At 54.4% G+C, this 17,037-nt stretch overlaps 1 protein-coding gene and 1 long non-coding RNA gene across 2 annotated transcripts in view; one reads left to right on the plus strand and one right to left on the minus strand.

Moving 5' to 3' along the window:
- Window positions 1-17,037, minus strand: part of LOC144247979 (uncharacterized) — a 216,383-nt gene that overhangs the window by 29,579 nt on the left and 169,767 nt on the right. The window lies entirely within an intron of this gene.
- LOC146764524 (uncharacterized) lies at window positions 1,896-5,723 on the plus strand. Its single transcript, XR_014950727.1, has 2 exons — window positions 1,896-3,403; window positions 4,529-5,723. It is a non-coding gene; the product is annotated as an uncharacterized LOC146764524 (long non-coding RNA).

Below are 17,037 nucleotides of genomic sequence, written 5' to 3' on the forward strand. Positions count from 1 at the left end.
AGCAAATAATTTTGCCCTTGTCTCTCCTCTTCTCCAGAGGGCTGCATATTCACTTTCTTCTAGATTAAAGGGTTCTTTTGAATTAACGTAAATATTTAAGGCCTGACAGATCCAATCCTCAGAAGACCCAAATACTGGCCAATATAACTGATCCCCTCTTATTTGTTTCCCCCCCACAAATTTCCATGCAATAATGAGCCATTTTCACTTTATCTTTTCCCTTCCTAGAAGGAAAGGCATTCCAATATTTAATCATTAAGCCTAATGGACTATCCTCTGAAATATGGGGAAGTTTTACAGGGATTCCCCCACCCATGGGTTCAGCAGGCTTGCTTTTCCTCTGACCCATCTTCTGGAGTGCCTTCTCTCACACACACACTTGCTTCCCCCAATTCGTGGCCCAGTCCGTCGCCAGATATGGGAACCGCACTACTATGAGGTCCGCACTTGCTTGGGGAGTCCGAGCTGCCGGCCCCCCTCTCATACACCACACTCGTCACACTCCAGGATCTCCAACCCCCGACCAGGCGGTCCCATTCTCCCAGAACAGGCCTCCTCCGGACACCAGGTCCTTCGCAAAATACTTACACCATCCGGTGTCTTCGCCTGGGGCTTCGTGCACAAAGATTAAGGGGGTAGCCGGCAGTTCCTTGCTTGCTATCGGATTTTAGGTTCGTTGGTCAGAGTCCGTGGAGGAGTGTCCCTGTAAGGCCACTGTTAAAGCAAAGGCAGTGGGGCGCCTCCTTAGGACACCTCCTCTCCAGGTGTTCCGATCCGAGTCACGGCACCAAATTTGTTATAAGTTGAGCGAATAATTCGATTCAGCCTGTTAAGATCAATTAATAATTTTATTAATTACAGCAAGCGATAGCAAGCAAAACAGCGCTGGGTTCAGCTGGGAGCCTGGCTCTGCCAAAAGCTGACAACCTTTCCTTCTCTTCAGTCCCTTTTTATCTTGCATAAGTGGGGGTGATGAGTCTCGTTCCACCGTGGTTATCAGTCCCAGGAACAATGGGTTTCACAAGTGGGGTGGTGTGTCTCCTTCCACTGCGGTTTATCAGTTTCAGCAACAATGGGTTTCCACTGTGGTTATCAGTTCCAGCCAGTCCTGCAAAATCTTTCACAATCTTTGTTTGTGGTTACCAGTCAAGCCTGCAAATTCCATGTCCCGACTTCCCCCCCTTTTATCCTAATTTCATACTTTTGATGAACAAACAAGTCAATGCAGTTTCTCACACTCTGTACCAGTCTATACTGGTCTATACTGCTCTGTACTGATCTATACTGCTCTGTACTGGTCTACACTGGTCTGTACTGGTCCGTACTGGTCTGTACTGCTCTGTACTGGTCTGTACTGGTCTGTACTGGTCTGCACTGGTCTGTACTAGTCTGCACTGGTCTGTACTGGTCTGTACTGGTCTATACTGGTGTGCACTGGTCTGTACTGGTCTGTACTGGTCTGTACTGGTCCGTACTGGTCTGTACTGGTCTGTACTGGTCCGTACTGGTCTGTACTGGTCTGTACTGGTTTGTACTGGTCTTTACTGGTCTGTACGGGGACAGAGTCGCGGCCCCGCTGCGGCGCAGGGGGCGTGGCCTGATCTGGGGGCGTGGCCTGCCCAATGACGTCACCCGGGCGGGGCCTGCAGGGGCGGGGCCCGCGCAGCAGCGGGGCTGGGCGGGGCCTGCGGGAGGGGCGGGGCCGAGGCTGAGGGCGGGGCCCTGTCGGGAACGGGGGCGCCGGGAGAGTGGGGGTCCGTCAGAACGGGGGGCGCATTTCGGCCGGGGGGTTACGGGCGGGCTCGGGGGATTGGGGGGCTGCAGAGACCGGGGTGCACGGGGCAATGATGGGGGGCGGGCGGGCGGGGCTGCAGGGACTGCGCTGTGCTGGGGCTGCAGCTTCCGCCCCGACCCGAGCGCTGGTGGTGCGGAGTCCTCAGCGAACGCGGGGCGAGCACCCCACATCTGAGCCCAGGAAGGCCTCGGCCCCCCGGGCCATGGGCTGGAGCTGGAGTACGAGATGGTGCCGAGCACCGGGGATTCCTGCCGGGCGCGGCACCTCTCGGCTGATGAGTTCGGTGCGGCCGCGGCCGGGGAAAGGCCGTGCAAGGGGGACTGGTGTGCATCGAGATCGGGGGGTATATTGGGGGTTATGGGGGTCTGAGGAGGCTTATTGGGCTCTGGAGGGGATGAGGGATTGGTGTACATCAGGGTCTGGGGCTACATGGGGAGTTATGGTGGTCTGGGGGGCTGCAGGGATTGGGGCACTTTGAGATGGCGATGTATATGAGGGTCTGGAGGACTGTTTAGGGGTTTGGGGGTTTGTAAGGATTGGGGTGCATCAGTATGGGGGATATATTTGAGGTTATTGAGGTGAGAGGAAGCTGAAGGGGTTGGGGTACATGGGGAATTGTGGTGGGGCTGCAATGCAGGGGTCATCTGTGGATACCCTGGTGGGTATTGGGGGCTTCATGGACTGAAGCCCTTCTCACCCTGCCCCCCACCTTCCCCAGGTGTTCTGGAGACAGACATCACCCTCGTCCCCATCATCATCCTCACGTTACTCATCAGCGAGCAGCTGGGGGAGATCTGAGCTTCAAGGGGGCCTGGGGGAGGCAGTGCTCTGAGAGATCCTGTGCTCACCCCTCCAGTCCCCCCAGACCTGTCTAGGGTGGCAGCTGCTCCACACCACCTGAAGAGGCTCATGGTGGCTGCCAGCATGGAGCATGAAGGGGGAGCCTGTGGGGCTATGGGCAGGTTTGTGGGGTCCAGCAGCAGCTGCAGGGACTGGAGAGCATCGGGCTCTGGGGAAGTTACATTGGGATTTGGGGGATCTTCAGAGACTGGGAGATTCAAGGTCCAAGTGGCATATTGATATTTGATGGGGCTGGGGGTTCTGGGTGGGTTTGGGGGCCTTTCCCAGCAAAGTATAGGGGGTATGGGGGAGCACAGGGGCACTTTGAAGTCATGGGAGGTAATGAGGGGCTTGGGGGAGTACAGGAGGTGTAGGGGTGCATAGACCCTCGTGTCGGGGATATGATGAAGGGAGGTGCCCAGCCCTCCCCATACCCCCATGCTGGCTGCTTCCTCCACCCCATCAGCTTCCTCATCTTCCTCCTCGTGCTCATCCTGCTGGGCAAGTGCTTTTCCATCACAGGTACCACGGAGGGTATGGGGAGGTGACTGGGGAGCACGGGGGCAGCTGTGGGTCACTATGGGGCAGTCAGGGGTCCCTATAGAACATTTGCAGGGGGTCTGTGGGGTAGTTTGGGGGTCTCTATGGGGCACCCAGAGGGTTGGTGCTTTCAGAGACCTCATTAGACTGGGGAACTCCATCCAGCTCTCCATGAACGTCACCCTGTACAGTGTCACCCATATCACCCTGCTCGCCTACAAGGCCCAGGTGAGACCCCTACACCCACCTGTATTTTTGCTGTATATATAGGGTTTGTGGGTTATTTGGGGGGTATTTTGGGATGCAGGGGCAGTTCTTTGCCCACAAGGAGGTACATTTTGGGGGGCAGTTCTTTGACCACCATGAGGTGCTTTATAATTGAGGTTCAGGTGAGACCCATGTGCCCAGCTGTATTTGGGGAATATGGGAGGCATTTGAAGGGATATGGGGTATTTGGATGGTGTTTGCTTTGTGGAGTTTGTCTTTGGAGGGAGAGGCAGTTTTTTGACCCTGGTCAGGTGATGTACCCCTACAAGTCACCTGTGGGGCACAGGCTCATTGTGCTGCAGTTCAGGGCCTTCAGCTGGTTGTGCAGTGCCATTTCCATCACTGTCACCATGGTCCTTGAGCACCGCTACTTCTACCTGCCCTTCCTGGGGGCTTATGCCCTCTGGTGACTCCTGGGGTACCTGGAGGACACCTGAGGTCTCTCACACAAGGGTCTCTCAAGGGGGTCTCATGAGGGTCTCACAGGGGTGTCACAAGGTTCAGTCTCATAGAAGTCTCAAAGTGGTCTTGCAGTCAGAAAACTCTTTAAGGAAAAATGCCACTCAGTTTCCACTTGGCAAGTCCTCAGGTAGAATTGAAGGGCTGATGTTACTTCAGACCCTCTGGAAGGGACCTCCATGTCATATTTACAAGAGGCGAGCAACAAGTACCATGATCAGAGCTGGAGGGGCCCTGGCTCCAGCCAGGTGTGGGAAAAGGACAATGGGGTCTGTTGGATTGTGTGGATCCATGGCCTGGCACAGCAGAGCCACAGGAGCACAAGGCCTTAGTTGACATGGGTGGATAATGTACCCTGATGCCATCATGCAGGGGCAGAATCCATCTCTGTTTCTGGGATGACAGGGGGTCCCAACAGGGACTATACTGGGGGCTGAAGTGCTCCTGACTGGGCATGAGTGACAGAAAAACTCCATTGTCGCTGGCCTAGAGGCTCCGTGTATCCTTGGCATACGTCACCTCAGGAGAGGTATTTCAAAAACCCAAAAGGACACCGCCGGGCTTTGGGAGAGCTGCTGTGGATAAAGAAGAACTTTAGACAGCTGAATCTCTTGTTTGGTCTTTCAGAGGACCCTTCTGCTGTGGGACTGCTGAGGGTTGAAGAACAGCAGGTACTGATGGCCAGCCCAGCAGTGTCCCATCGGCAACATGGCACCAAGTGGAACTTCAGGAGGCTGTCCATGAGCTGATCCGGGCGCTGGAGAGCTGGGCGTGCTCAGCAAGACTCGCTCACCCCTCAGTAGCCCCACATGGCCCCTGCCTGAGTCCCGTGGAGAGTGGACACTGACAGCAGACTGTCATGGCCTGAATGAATTCCCACCATCACTGAGTGCTGCCATGCTGGACGTGTTGGAACTTCAGCGTGAGCTGGAGACCAAGGCAGCAAAGTGGTGCCACAGCAGAGAAAGCTTTTGAGAAAGAGGATAAGATAATTCAGATCGTCCTGAAGGCTGGTTTTGCCATAAAACAGGGTAAAGTCAAGTGACCTGCCCAAGAAATTCAGTTTTTAGAAGTAAAATAGCAAGATGGACATTGTCAGATTCCAGCGGATGTGGTCAACAAAATAGCAGCCATATCCCCACTGACCCACAGGAAGGAAACACAGGCTTTACTGGCACTGTGGTATTTTGGAAAATGCATATTCCAGGTTACAGTCAGATTGTAAACTCTCTCTATCATATGACAGACACCGAAGAAGATTGATTTCAAGTGGGGTCCTTCACAGCAACAAGCTTTTGAACAAATTAAAGAGGAGATTCTTCCTTACAGTAGCCGTTGGAGCAGTCAGGAGAGGACAAGGTGTGGAAAAAATGCTCCACACTGCAGCCAGGGAGAATGGTCCACCCTGGAGCCTCCAGCAGAAGGGACCTGGGGAAGTTGGAGGACCACCCTATGGTTCTTGAGTCTGGGATACAAAGGATCTGAGGCCAGCTATACCCATACAGCACTCCGCAGCTTATGAGGAGGTTCCATCTGTTTCAGAAGGGACTGGCACTGAAGCACAGTTCCCACTGGCACCCGACTGCCAGTGCTGGGACGGGATGTTCAAAGGGAATGGTATCTTGGAAGTCATTACAAACTGGACCTGTGGCAAAATTTTCAGATTATCATCAGAAGGGGAAGAGGTGAAGGTGGCACATGCTAGGGAGGCCCTGACTACCAGGAAATGAAAAGCGTCACTCTCTCTTTCCTGATGGTTCCTGCCATATTGTAGGGATGCATCAAAAATGGAAAGCTGCTGTGTGGAGTCCTACTCCATTAACCCCTTTGCCTCCTAAGAGATAAAAAAAAGGGAAAACAATACAAAAAGGTGACTGTCACTAGGCTATACTCGCCACCTTGGTGTGTCAGAAAAAACTCTTCAGAGGAGGTTTCGCTGATTAGACTGGTCCTCAAAGCTTCGAGGGTTGTCGGCCACCCCCAGAGAAATCCCCCAGAAAATTGGGGTTTTTCTCTCTGATAGTGATTTAGAATCCAGAGGAGATCCAATGGAGACACTTCCAAAAGGCTCAGTAAAGCCTCAAGGTCAGGGCCTAGTTGTGCATCAATTGAAAATGTGGGTGTTAGAGTAGTGGTTGCTGCTGCCTATAATCTGTCTCCTGCGGAAAAGCAAGTTGAGATAACCTTCAGTCAATGCAGTCAGACCCTCACTTAGCACCCACCACAGCTGGCTCAGTGACAGAGGCAAGAAAGGCTCATTTTGCTCTTTTTGCAGGGTTTTATTCCAGTGGAGGATATCACATGTGGCTGAAGGGAGCTCAGCGAGATAAAAGAGGGGGACCACGTGGAAGAGACAGCTTGAGAAGGGGAAGGGGTGGGGGACAGGGCTAAGGGCTGGGCAGAGGGGTTTGGTCTCCAGGGAAAGGGGGGTGGCCACCAGGGCTACCGATCCTGTGAGGGGACAGGGAAAGGAGAAACCAGGGGAAGTTGCACAGGGGAAGTTGACACAGAGGCCCAAATGCGAGACTGCTTTTCCCCCCAGGAGGACTGGCTCTGTGGTGAGCAGTTACTGCTGTTGCCAAGGCTGAGGACTTGGGAGTGAGGTGGGAGAGTTCATGGGATGCTACATGCTACATGGCAACTTACGGAAGCCACTGAAGGACAAGGTGGCTCCAGGCACGTTACAGAGCTTAAAGCCTAAAGCCATCTAGCTAGCTTTGGACATGGCTGAATGAGAGAAATGGCCAACTCTGCCTAGGCACTGACTCATGGATGGTGGCAAGTGCTCTGTGGGGTGGTTGGAATGATGGAAAAAGGACAATTGGCAGGCACAAGGGAAACCCATTGGAGCTGCTGGGCTGGGGCAGGACATCACTGCCCAGGGGACAAGCTGGTTGTGAAAGTCCCTCCTGTGGGTGCTCACGTACCCAGGAGTCGGGCACTGAAGAGCATCACAGCAATGGACAGAGGGATGGGGCTGCCAGGATTAAAGTGTCCCAGGTGGGTCTGGACTGGCCACACAAGGCTGAGTTATTTCTGACTCAGTGGGCCCACGATGCCTCAGGTAGCCAGTGTTTCAGGGGCAGATGAGAGGCTGTCCGGGCGAAGTAAAGACCTTCCTGTCCTGGAACATTTTGTGTGGGAACAATCCGTGGATGGATCCAAATTTTGTGCTTAGTGCCAAATTTAGGAGGTTGGGCTCAGAAAGTGAATGAAAGCACATTTCCTTGGGAGGAGAAACACCTAGTCTTACTGTTAGTGCTGCAGATGATTGTTGGCCCAGGAAAGGAAAAGGCAAACAAGACCTATCTCTCAAGACACCTATTCTGTTGGAGAAATCCTTGGACATATTCGTTAGTAGAGATGGTTTCCAAATTCCTCATATGTGCTCCTGAAAGGGAATGACAATATTTTTCCTTGGAAAATAAAGCACTAGTCACAGTGTTTTAGGATGAAAACGTTTTGCTGGCCTTCACCTCCACCTGGCAGATGATCATCTGCAGCACTGTCAGTCAGACAAGGTGTTTCCCTTCACAAGAATAGGTGCTGTCATTCACGTTGAAGAACCTAGCTGCAGCATTTGGAGCTGAGTTCCAGTATTGCATAAATCTAGGGCTCTAGACATTGCTCTCACACCAAACAGACTAGGACAGGAAACTCTCACTGGCATTTTTCTCCCCTCTCCAGTTTATAATCTGAGGCTAACTGCTTTCCTTCCCATGTAAAAGCACTGTCATTCCATTTCAGGAGTCAAAACTTTTGTAAACCACCTCCAATATCAAATATGTCCAAGGATTGCTGCCAAACAAAGACTCCAGGACAGAAAGGTTTTGCTGACTTGTCTCTCTACTAGGCAATGATCATCTGTGGCACCAACATTAGGACTGGGAGTTTCATTTTCTAGGAAAGGTACTGTCATTCACTTGGAGGGCCTGGGTTCTGACATTTGGATTCAAGCTCCAATATTGAATGTCTAAGGATTGCTGCCACACAAAGCATGTGAGAACAGAAAGCTGTTGCTGGCTTTTACCTTTACTTTGCAGTCATGTGAATACCACCAGCAGGACTATGTGTTTGCCTTCCCAAAGAAAGGTACTGTCATTCATGTCCAGGAGCACAGTTACAGCATTTGGAGCCACATGCCGATACTAAATACTTCCAGTGGATGTCTAACACAAGACGATCCAGAGCAGAAAGGTCTTTGTGGCCTTTACCTCCCCTGAGAAGCATATCTGCGCTAGAAACAGTGGGTTAGGTCCTTTCCTTCCCATAGAAAATCACTTTATTCCTCTTCAGGAGTCCACCATCTTACTTTGGATACAACTTTCCAACATGACATATATCCAAGGATTGCTCTCACACAATATGTGCCAGGTCAGAAAATTATTACTGAATTCTACCTCCCTGGGCAGCATGTAATCTGCACATTGAACCCTAGGCCTAGGGGCTTTCCTTCCCCTGTAAAAGTGTTTCAATCATCTTTAAGGAGCTCATCCACTGAAATCTGGATACCACCTCCAGCACTGAAAACATCCAAGGATTGCTCCCACACAAAATGTGGACAGACAGGGTCTTAGCATTCAGGAACACACATAATCACGGGATATGATCATCTGCAGGTGCTTTTATTGAGAACTCTGGCAATCAGGGGTACAGACCCAAATCTGACTCAGACATAGATTTCGAGCTGAATGTATTTTATATTCTATCGTTATATAACCTACATATTAATTATTAAACTTATATTGTTCCACTGTATACATTGAAATGAGTTTCTTGTGATCTTTCTGAGGCCCCTGACCACGGTTTCTCATGATTATTCTTACGATTAAACAGTAATTATATTTAATTACTAAACAATCATCACATCTAACAGTCATATCATTTATCATGTACTAGCTACACAGGTGCGGTTCTAGCAAGGTACAAGGCTTTCATGTACCTATTTATTTTTTTTTCAGGGCCCACTAAGCTTAATTTTCCTTTTAACCCTAAATCCCCATGATTTTAAAACCCTTTTACTATCAAGATCAATGAAAGCTTTCTGATCTGGCAGCTTTTGTATGAGAGTCATCTCTGGGCACATATAATATGGGAGGTGGTATCCACATTTGAATAATCGCTTCTGGATGAGAATGAGAGTTCTTTTCTGTAGGAAGGAAAGCACGTGGCCCCAGTGTTTGTGATGCTGATGAGAGGCTGCACAGGGGAGCCAGGGAACGCCAGCCAAGACCTCTCTATCGTGGCACCTTTTTGGTGGGATCCATCCTTGGACATAATAATGGAAGTGTTACCTAATTTGGGTAATGGGTAAAATCCCTGGTCATACTCAATTAATTGCACTTACAACTGACAAGCATGTGTGGTGTAGAATGCATGTACTAAGTTACCTTACTTCCTAGCTTAAATAAAGAAGTAATTCTACCCTGTGGGTTGAACGTGTTAATTTAAACTTGTTAAATTTGTTTCCTGCTGGCAGGGATTGCTCCTGCAATAAGGATAAGCTGTCCTTCGATGGTTAACTTGATCTTCAGTGGGGGTGTGCTGGAATTGTTACCGATACCATTCCTGGTTAGAAACAGTATGTGTCTCCTGGACAGGTTACCCCTTAGTGGCTCAAGTTGTTTAATCACTCAGAATAATGACAAAAGTCCTTTTCCCAACTCAGAATCCCTCTGTTCCATCTCTTTAAATGCAGTTGAGTTGAATGCTGAATATTTCTTTGGTCTTTGTCCTGGTTTGTAAGATAAGCTTGTATTCTATCTGCCATCTGTTGGAGGTTGGGCAGGTTTGTTATCTCTTCCAAGAAGGATGGTTTGCTCCGAAGAGGTAATGGTTTGTTAATGGGCCATTGACTGACTCACTGCAGGGCTGGTAACGTAACATCATCCCATTGTGAGATGCTCCACCCAGAGGGGGAAGCCAAGCACTCTTTTATTGTATAAAGGGGTACCTTTTGGGGAGACAGAGCAGCTCTCTTTTTGCGGGATTTCCCAGAGAAGCAGCTCCTTCGGCAGGACTCCTGAGAGAAGCGGCCGGAGCGCAGTGAGGCGGCGGCGGCGGAGCTCAGAGGCATCCCCGGCGCACAGGAAGACCGGCCCCACTGCCACCAGATCTTCAGAGAAAACTATACCCTTCTAAAGATCACCACTTCAGCTGCAATTCATCAGCCACTGCAAGGGGAGCAGCTATCATTTCAACCAGACTGCTACCAACACCCCGAATCCTCAGGTTGTGGACTTTTTCACTAGTTTTGTTTGTACCAATTGCATTTGCCTTTTTTTTAAATTGTTATCTAGTTTTCTCCTAGGAAAGAATTGTTACTCTCATTCCCACATCTTTGCCTGAGAGCCTTTTAATTTAAAAATCCTGGTAATTTGGAGGGAGGGGGTTTACCTTCTCCATTGCACAGGAGGCTTTTGCCCTCCTTCACAGACTCCTGTCTTGTCAAACCAAGACAGTCTTTCATGGTGCTAGGCCTTGATATCCTTCAGGAGGAATCTCAACCTCTATTTTATGAATTGCTTGTCCACTGCTGTTGCTGCTTCCAGTGTTTTCAGCGGGGTCTTCTGCAATGGCAATGTCAACAGCAAACACTGGCTAAACACTGGCAAGTTCTATGAGACTGGAGTGTGTTAAAATGATCACTGTGCACTGTCTCAGACAGAAGAGATGGAAGTGGGACTGAGTGATAGTTCCTTTCTTCTCTTAACCTGTCACCACCCCATCAATGCCCAGGCACTTGGGTGCCATAATGTAGTTATAAAAACATTTTTATTCTCCTTCACAGAAGTGGCCTGGTTAAGTCCTAATTGACCTTTCACCGCTCTAATTTGCTTTCTGCATGACCTAATAACATCCTTAAACACGTCCTGAGTTTCCTGGTCCTCCCTCCCAAAGTGATGCATCCTAATTTTTCCCCTGAGTTCCTGGAAAAAGCCCCAAGCTCTGCCAATGCTGGTGCCTGTCACCTGCCACAGAGACCTGTGGCCCCGGGGGACTTGTTTGCCAGAGGACAGCCAAAGCCAACGTACCTTGCTGTCTATGTGATCCTTTCTGCAGGTGGCTGCAGGCAGGAGCACCTGGAGCAGCACTTGGTAGCCGCACTTGGTATCTGTCAAAAGCTGTTGCTCCTTCCTAGAATGATTTTTGCTTAGAAGTGATAATCTGCAACACAAAAACACCATCCACTGTTGACTTCCAGAGAACAATGACATTCTTACAGAGATACTGTCAAGTTTCCTTGTGTCCTTCTGTTTTTTCTTGCTTTCTGGGAAAGAACATCAGCCCAGCATCTGATGCCCAATGCTCCGGTTGCTGCCTGTCTGGCTGTGGCCAGCAGCTCATATCCAAAGACAAGTGGGTGCTGTCTTCTGAGCAAGGGAATGGACAGGCACGAGCAGAGAATTTCCCTGCTGAAGCTGGGAGGAACCTGGGGAAGTGCAGAAGATTGGGATAACGCTGGCATGAGAGAAGCCATTCCGTGTCTCTGATGATGGTGCCAGCAGTGTGAGGGAAGAGCCAAGCGCTGGAAGCAGACACATCCTGCTGCTTTCTGCTGTTCCATGGACACAGAACACACTTGTTCCCATAGTTCCCGAAGGCTTGATGCAGGAAGAAAAACATTCAACAGGAGCACCAAAGGCCAGGGGGTTATTGGCCACTTTCCCTTGCCCACCGCACGCTTGGGCAACTAGCCAAGTGCAAGCGCCCTTTTTCCCTTCCTCCCCATTGGCCTGAAGAATCTGGGCACCAAGAGAAAGCTCCTGGACCTCTGGGTATGACAACAACAATTTATTAATGCTACTCTGGGGTGAAAGGAAGTGCTTGCAGAGGGCAGTTGTTCCTCACAGGCTCAGGTGGCCCCAGCAGATGCAGCCTGGCAGATCAGTTCTCCACAGCGCTGCAGCAGGACAGCCAGCCACGGCGGCACGGGAAAGGCCGTGACTTCCAGAGCCGGCGGAGTTGATCCTGCACATTCTGGAGTCGGGAGGAGGGAATGGCTTGTACAGCTAAATTGATGTACAGGGTTTGAAGGGCCAGGCATGAGATGGCAGGGCTGACGTCATCCGCCAGGTCCTGAAGGGCTGCGAGAGAGAGGAACAGAGCCACCGTCAGAGCCTGTGTCTGCAGAAACATGGGGAGACCCTCCTGCCACGTCCATGCCAGGCAGCTCTTGCCATGGCCTGGAGGAAGCAGGAGACAAGAAGGGCGAGCTGGAAGGTGCTGGCCACGAATGTGCCACAGGCCCCCAAAAGGTCTGTGTGCTGTGCCCACGCTGTCCTTGGTGCGTGCCGGGCCAGGGAAGGCAGCTGCCAGCGGCAGCCCCCGCTGAGAGCCCGCTGGCCTCACTCACCCCTGCAGAGGATGCGGAACTCTTGCTGCTGTCCTCTGAGGCAGCGCCCGGCCATCCCTTGGGAACAGAGAGCGTGAGCTGGCTCCAGAGCCACAGCTGCCGCCCGCGGGCGCTGCCCGGCCCGAGGCCACACGGGCTCCTGGCCCAGCAGGGCTCAGCCCGGGCCCCTGGCGCATCCTGCCGCCCCAGGGCACGGCTGCCAGAGGGCGGCGGCAGCGCCGAGGCCAGGCGGGGCTCCAGATGGCCGCGCGCGGATGCTGCTGCCGGGGCAGCAGGCGGGGCTGGGGCCGAGCTGCGGCGGGGCGGGGAAGGAGCTGGGCTCGTGGCTCACCCATGAACCTGACGGCCGCCTCTCGCAGGGGCTCCTGTGGGCTCTGCACGTAGGGCAGGGCCCGGCGCAGGTGCTCGGCCGCTTGGCTCCTGTCCTCTGCCAGCTGCAGAGAGCGGCGGGGCACGAAGGGAAGGGTTGGTGCGGGCCCTGCCCCTCGGCCGGGCGCTCCCTCCGCCCGGCGCCGCTCCCCCTGCCCACACAGCGCCGAGGCCCGGCCAGCAGCCGCCGGCGCCGGGCTCTGCAGGGAGCAGAGGGCCCGGCGAGCCGCGGTGCCGCCCCGCGGCAGAGCCTGGCTGCCTCGGGGCTCCCTCAGCACCGGCCTTGGGGCCAGAGGAGCCTGGAGCAGAGCCCGCGCGGCCCAGGGGAGGCAGCGGCGTGTGGGGCGCCGGCCGGTGCCCCTGCGGGCAGCACTGGGCAGGGGCCGCAGCTGCCAGGGCACAGACTGGGCACCGTGGGCAGGCGGCTTCTCCAGGCCGGGGCTGGGGCTTCCGGGCTGTGCTTACCAAGCGCTCGGCAAAGCTCCACATCTGATCCGTTTTCAGCAGCTGCTGAAGATCCCTTCTCTTCAGGAACCTTACTGCAGAAAGCAGCGTTTCCCGAGAGGCCTACAGAGCGGCAGAGAGCCGGAGATGGCACCGCAGCCCAGGGCACAGGAGCCACGTCCCCGTGCCAAGGCCAGGAGGGAGCTGGAGCCCATGAGGAGGAGCCAGGCTGTGGGGAGACAGCTGAGCCCCCTGCCATGGGGACCCCGGCGCCCAGGAGCCCTCACCTGTGCCACATGCCAGTTCTCATCGTGGCAGTTGAAGAAGAGTGGGAGCAGGCTCTGGCTCACAGGCTTCTTCAGGGGCTTTTTTCCCTTGGCCACCACCAAGTTCATCACCTCTTGGAAGAGGCGAATGGAGAGCAGCTTCACAAGGATGTTGTCCTGTTGGAAAGGAAGCAAAACCCCTCCACACCAGCTGCTTCAGGCCCCCCTGTGCACAGGCACAAGGCACCGGGCTTCCAGGCAACACCCGGTGCCCAAGGCTGGGGGCACAGAGCCTTACATTGTCAAAGAGTTGCCAGAGCGCCTTAGCCAGCTGCAGAGCGATGGGGCTGGCTATTGCAAGGTCTTTGTTGCAAAGCACAGAGCTGAGAACAACGATGGTCATCTCAACAATGTCTTCATCCACGGCCCGCAGGAGGTTGCCAAGACTTTCAGTCAGGCTGTACATTCTTTCGTTCTGTGTGGAAAACAAGGCTGTACAACCCCACGCTGCTGCTGCTGCTGCAGGGCTCAGAGGCCGAAGGCCTGTCCCAGAGTGCTCAGGCAGCTGAACAGCCACCCTGGAGAGCTGAGAGCAGCTGCCACAGCTCCCAAAGTCCAGCCAAGCCCAAGGGGCTGCTTTCCCCAGCCCCACGCTGCCAGCACAGCTTCAGCTGCTGCCTCCTTCTCACCATCGAGGGGTCCTGGCTGAGCACCATGAGGCCTCTGAGCGCCACGCGATGCATCTCCCTGGACTTGCTCTGCAGCTGCCTTGTCATGATCTGCAGGACGTTTTCAGCGCATTCACTCAAGTCCAGGCAGTCCAGGACCTGAAAGGCACAGAGCAGTGACAGGAGTGCCCAGCTGGCAGGAGCTCAGAACTGCACAGGGCTGAGCCAAGGCAGCAGCACAGGGCACCATCCCAGGCAGCTGCGGCTACCAGAGGGCAGAGACGTGGGAGGCAGCTGAGCAAGGCAGCGCTGGCCATCAAACTCACCTCCACCAGGAAGGCCAGAGCGGGCAGTTCCCAGTCTGAATTGTCTTGGCTGAGTAAGTCAAAGAGGCAGGATGCCATGCTGCAACACCAGATGATGGAGACACGGCGCATCTCCCTGGGAGGGAGAAAAAGGCACCATTGCTCCTGAGCTAAGTGGCCAAACCTCTCCCAGGGCTGACTCACAGAAGTCTGGTCTTCTCCCGAGCACTCCCCAGCACGGGTGCTTTGGGAGGCAGCTGCTCCAGGGCACCCTCCTCTCCCAGCCCATTCCAGTCTGCTCATCCCTCCCTTGAGGACAAGGCCCTGCCGCCCATGAGCACAGGGACTGCATGGGGTGATCTGGGCACAAAGGAGAGGGGCAGTGGGGAACATGAGGTCTCACCTGGCCAGCAGACCCACTGCATAGTGGTGGGTGTTGGCACAGAGCAGTGTGTCCCAGGCACACCTGCGTTCCATTGCTAGCACCACGTCCTCGTACTGCATTTGGCAGAGCAGGGCCTTCAGGGTCTGCAGTGCAAAGCTGTGTGCAGAGCAAAGCCCAGGTCACGCTGGGAGGCCTGGCTCTTGCCCTGGGAGCATGGCAGGGATGGGGAGACTGGGAAGACTGGCATGGAGCACCTGTTGGGGTGGGCAGCAAGGCCGTGTTGCTCCTGGCATCTCTTCCAGAAGGTATCCACCTCTTCTGGCATATTCTGCGTGCTGATGTAAGCTTGGAAGAGCAGACGCAGAAAGAGGTTGGGGAAATACTCCAGCACTACAGGTGGGCACCAGGTCAGATTGAAGAGCCTCCACAGTGTCAAGGTTGCCTGCAAGAAATAAAACAGCCAGAGACAGTAATCAGTGCCAAGACATGCATTTGGCATGGCCCCAGCCTGCGAGGGAGAGGCCAAGGGAGACACAAGGGGAGCAGCCAGCCTGATGCCCCAGAACCTTGCCCCCAAGCCAGGTTTCAGCCCAGCGCCTGAGGCAGGGAGATGCAGCTGGGGGCAGGGCAGAGAGCTAGCTGCTGGAGAGGTGGCCTGGGGGCTGGCAAAGGCCGCTTCCAGAAACTCACAGCCAGGGCAAAGACCCCTGTGCTGTCCCCATCGGAGGTGTACACGCTGTCCTCTGGCCAGGCGCTCAGCACATCGAGAAGGATCTGCAGCGCCGGCTCCGCGGTCCTGCTCGAGGACATGATGGTCCCCCACATGATCACGGCAGCTCTGTGGGGCCAGAGCTCTGTGTCAGGGGGGTCTCAGCCACAGCAGCGTGGCCTGGGCAGCTGCAGGGGCCTGCACTGGCCCTCAGCCTTGCCTCTGACTCCTGGCCGTGGCTGGCAGCAGCCAGCCAGCCCACGTGGGCCCAGGCCCTGAGGGGCAGGGAGGGAGCATGGCAGCAGGCTCCGGAGTTGACATGCCAGGACTGGAAAACAGAGGGGCCAGAGGCTCCTGGAACTCTCCACCTGTCTGTCAGGGACAGGCTCTACGGGGTGGGGGGGCCGGCGAAGCCTAAGGCCTCAAGGCAGGTGGGGATGCCATGCCTGTCACACGATGGGGCCCAGCGCAAGAGAGTGATCAGCACGTCACAGGGGTATTCCTTGGTCAGCTCCAGAAGGGCCTTGTCCAGCCTGTGCTCAGCAGATTTGTTGGCCGTGAGCCACCGGTGGATGTACCTCACCATGGCTGGCACCTACAGAAGGCACAGGGAGACTTGGAGAGCTGCCAGGGCAGCAACTTGCCCAGCTTCCCCTGAGGAGTGCTTCCCTTTCCACCACATTGGTCTGGACCTCACAGGCTGAGGGAGCCCAGCAGACCCAGCATGATGTGCCACACCATTCCTGGGGCAATCAAACCCTTGCCCCAGACTGCTTACTTGCTTTGCATTGGAGACACCCTTCTCCACCAGCAAATCCAGCATGGCAGCACTGGTCTCGGCACTGAAGAGGTGAAAGCTTGCCAAGATCCCGGTGCCCACACCTGTGGTCTCTTCCTGCCTAATGCACGTGATGAATTGACAGATAGTCTGCAGGAGAAGAGCAGGAAGAGAGGGAGAATGCATGGAGTGCTCTAACCACTCGGTGCTGGGCTGAGCAGTGCCATCAGGCCCAGCCCAGGTGGGTATGGCCGCAGGTACCTGCGCTGTTCTGCGGAAGCGGCCATGGGCGGGTTCCTGTTCTTGTGTCCGGTCCAGGGCTGCATCTGGTAAAGAGCGAGCGCAGCCAGAGCTGCTGAAAGGCCGCAGGAGAGGACGGAGAACACAGCCCAGCCCTGTTCTCTCCTGGCAGGGAGAGCCTCGTGATGGCCCAGGGATGCAGCTGCCATGTGGTCCAGCCCCAGCCCAGCTTCTGTCCTATCTATGGGCATGTGGGATAGGACGGGATGGGATGGGATGGGATGGGATGGGATGGGATGGGATGGGATGGGATGGGATGTGGCCAAGCTGGCTGCAGCCACCAGCCATGCAGTCCAGCAACCCAGCTCTGCCACTCACCCTCCTGCAGCTGCTTGAATGGCACCATCTCTTCAGTCTCGTGCACTGGGGCAGCTCCAGGGCCTTCTTCCTCTTCCTCCACCCAGGCCAGCTTGGGCACTCTTGGGGGTCTCTGCTCCATGTCAATGACTGGATCTGTGGCTACTTGCAGAAGAGATGCCTTGGAAAACTCCGAGTCAGCAAGTCCTGCTTTTGTGCCTGCACGGCACCTTCAAGAGAGAAGCCTCAGGAAGGCTCA

The sequence above is a fragment of the Lonchura striata genome, chromosome 33 (assembly GCF_050655825.1).
Source record: "Lonchura striata isolate lonStrDom1 chromosome 33, ASM5065582v1, whole genome shotgun sequence".
Classification (NCBI taxonomy): domain Eukaryota; kingdom Metazoa; phylum Chordata; class Aves; order Passeriformes; family Estrildidae; genus Lonchura; species Lonchura striata.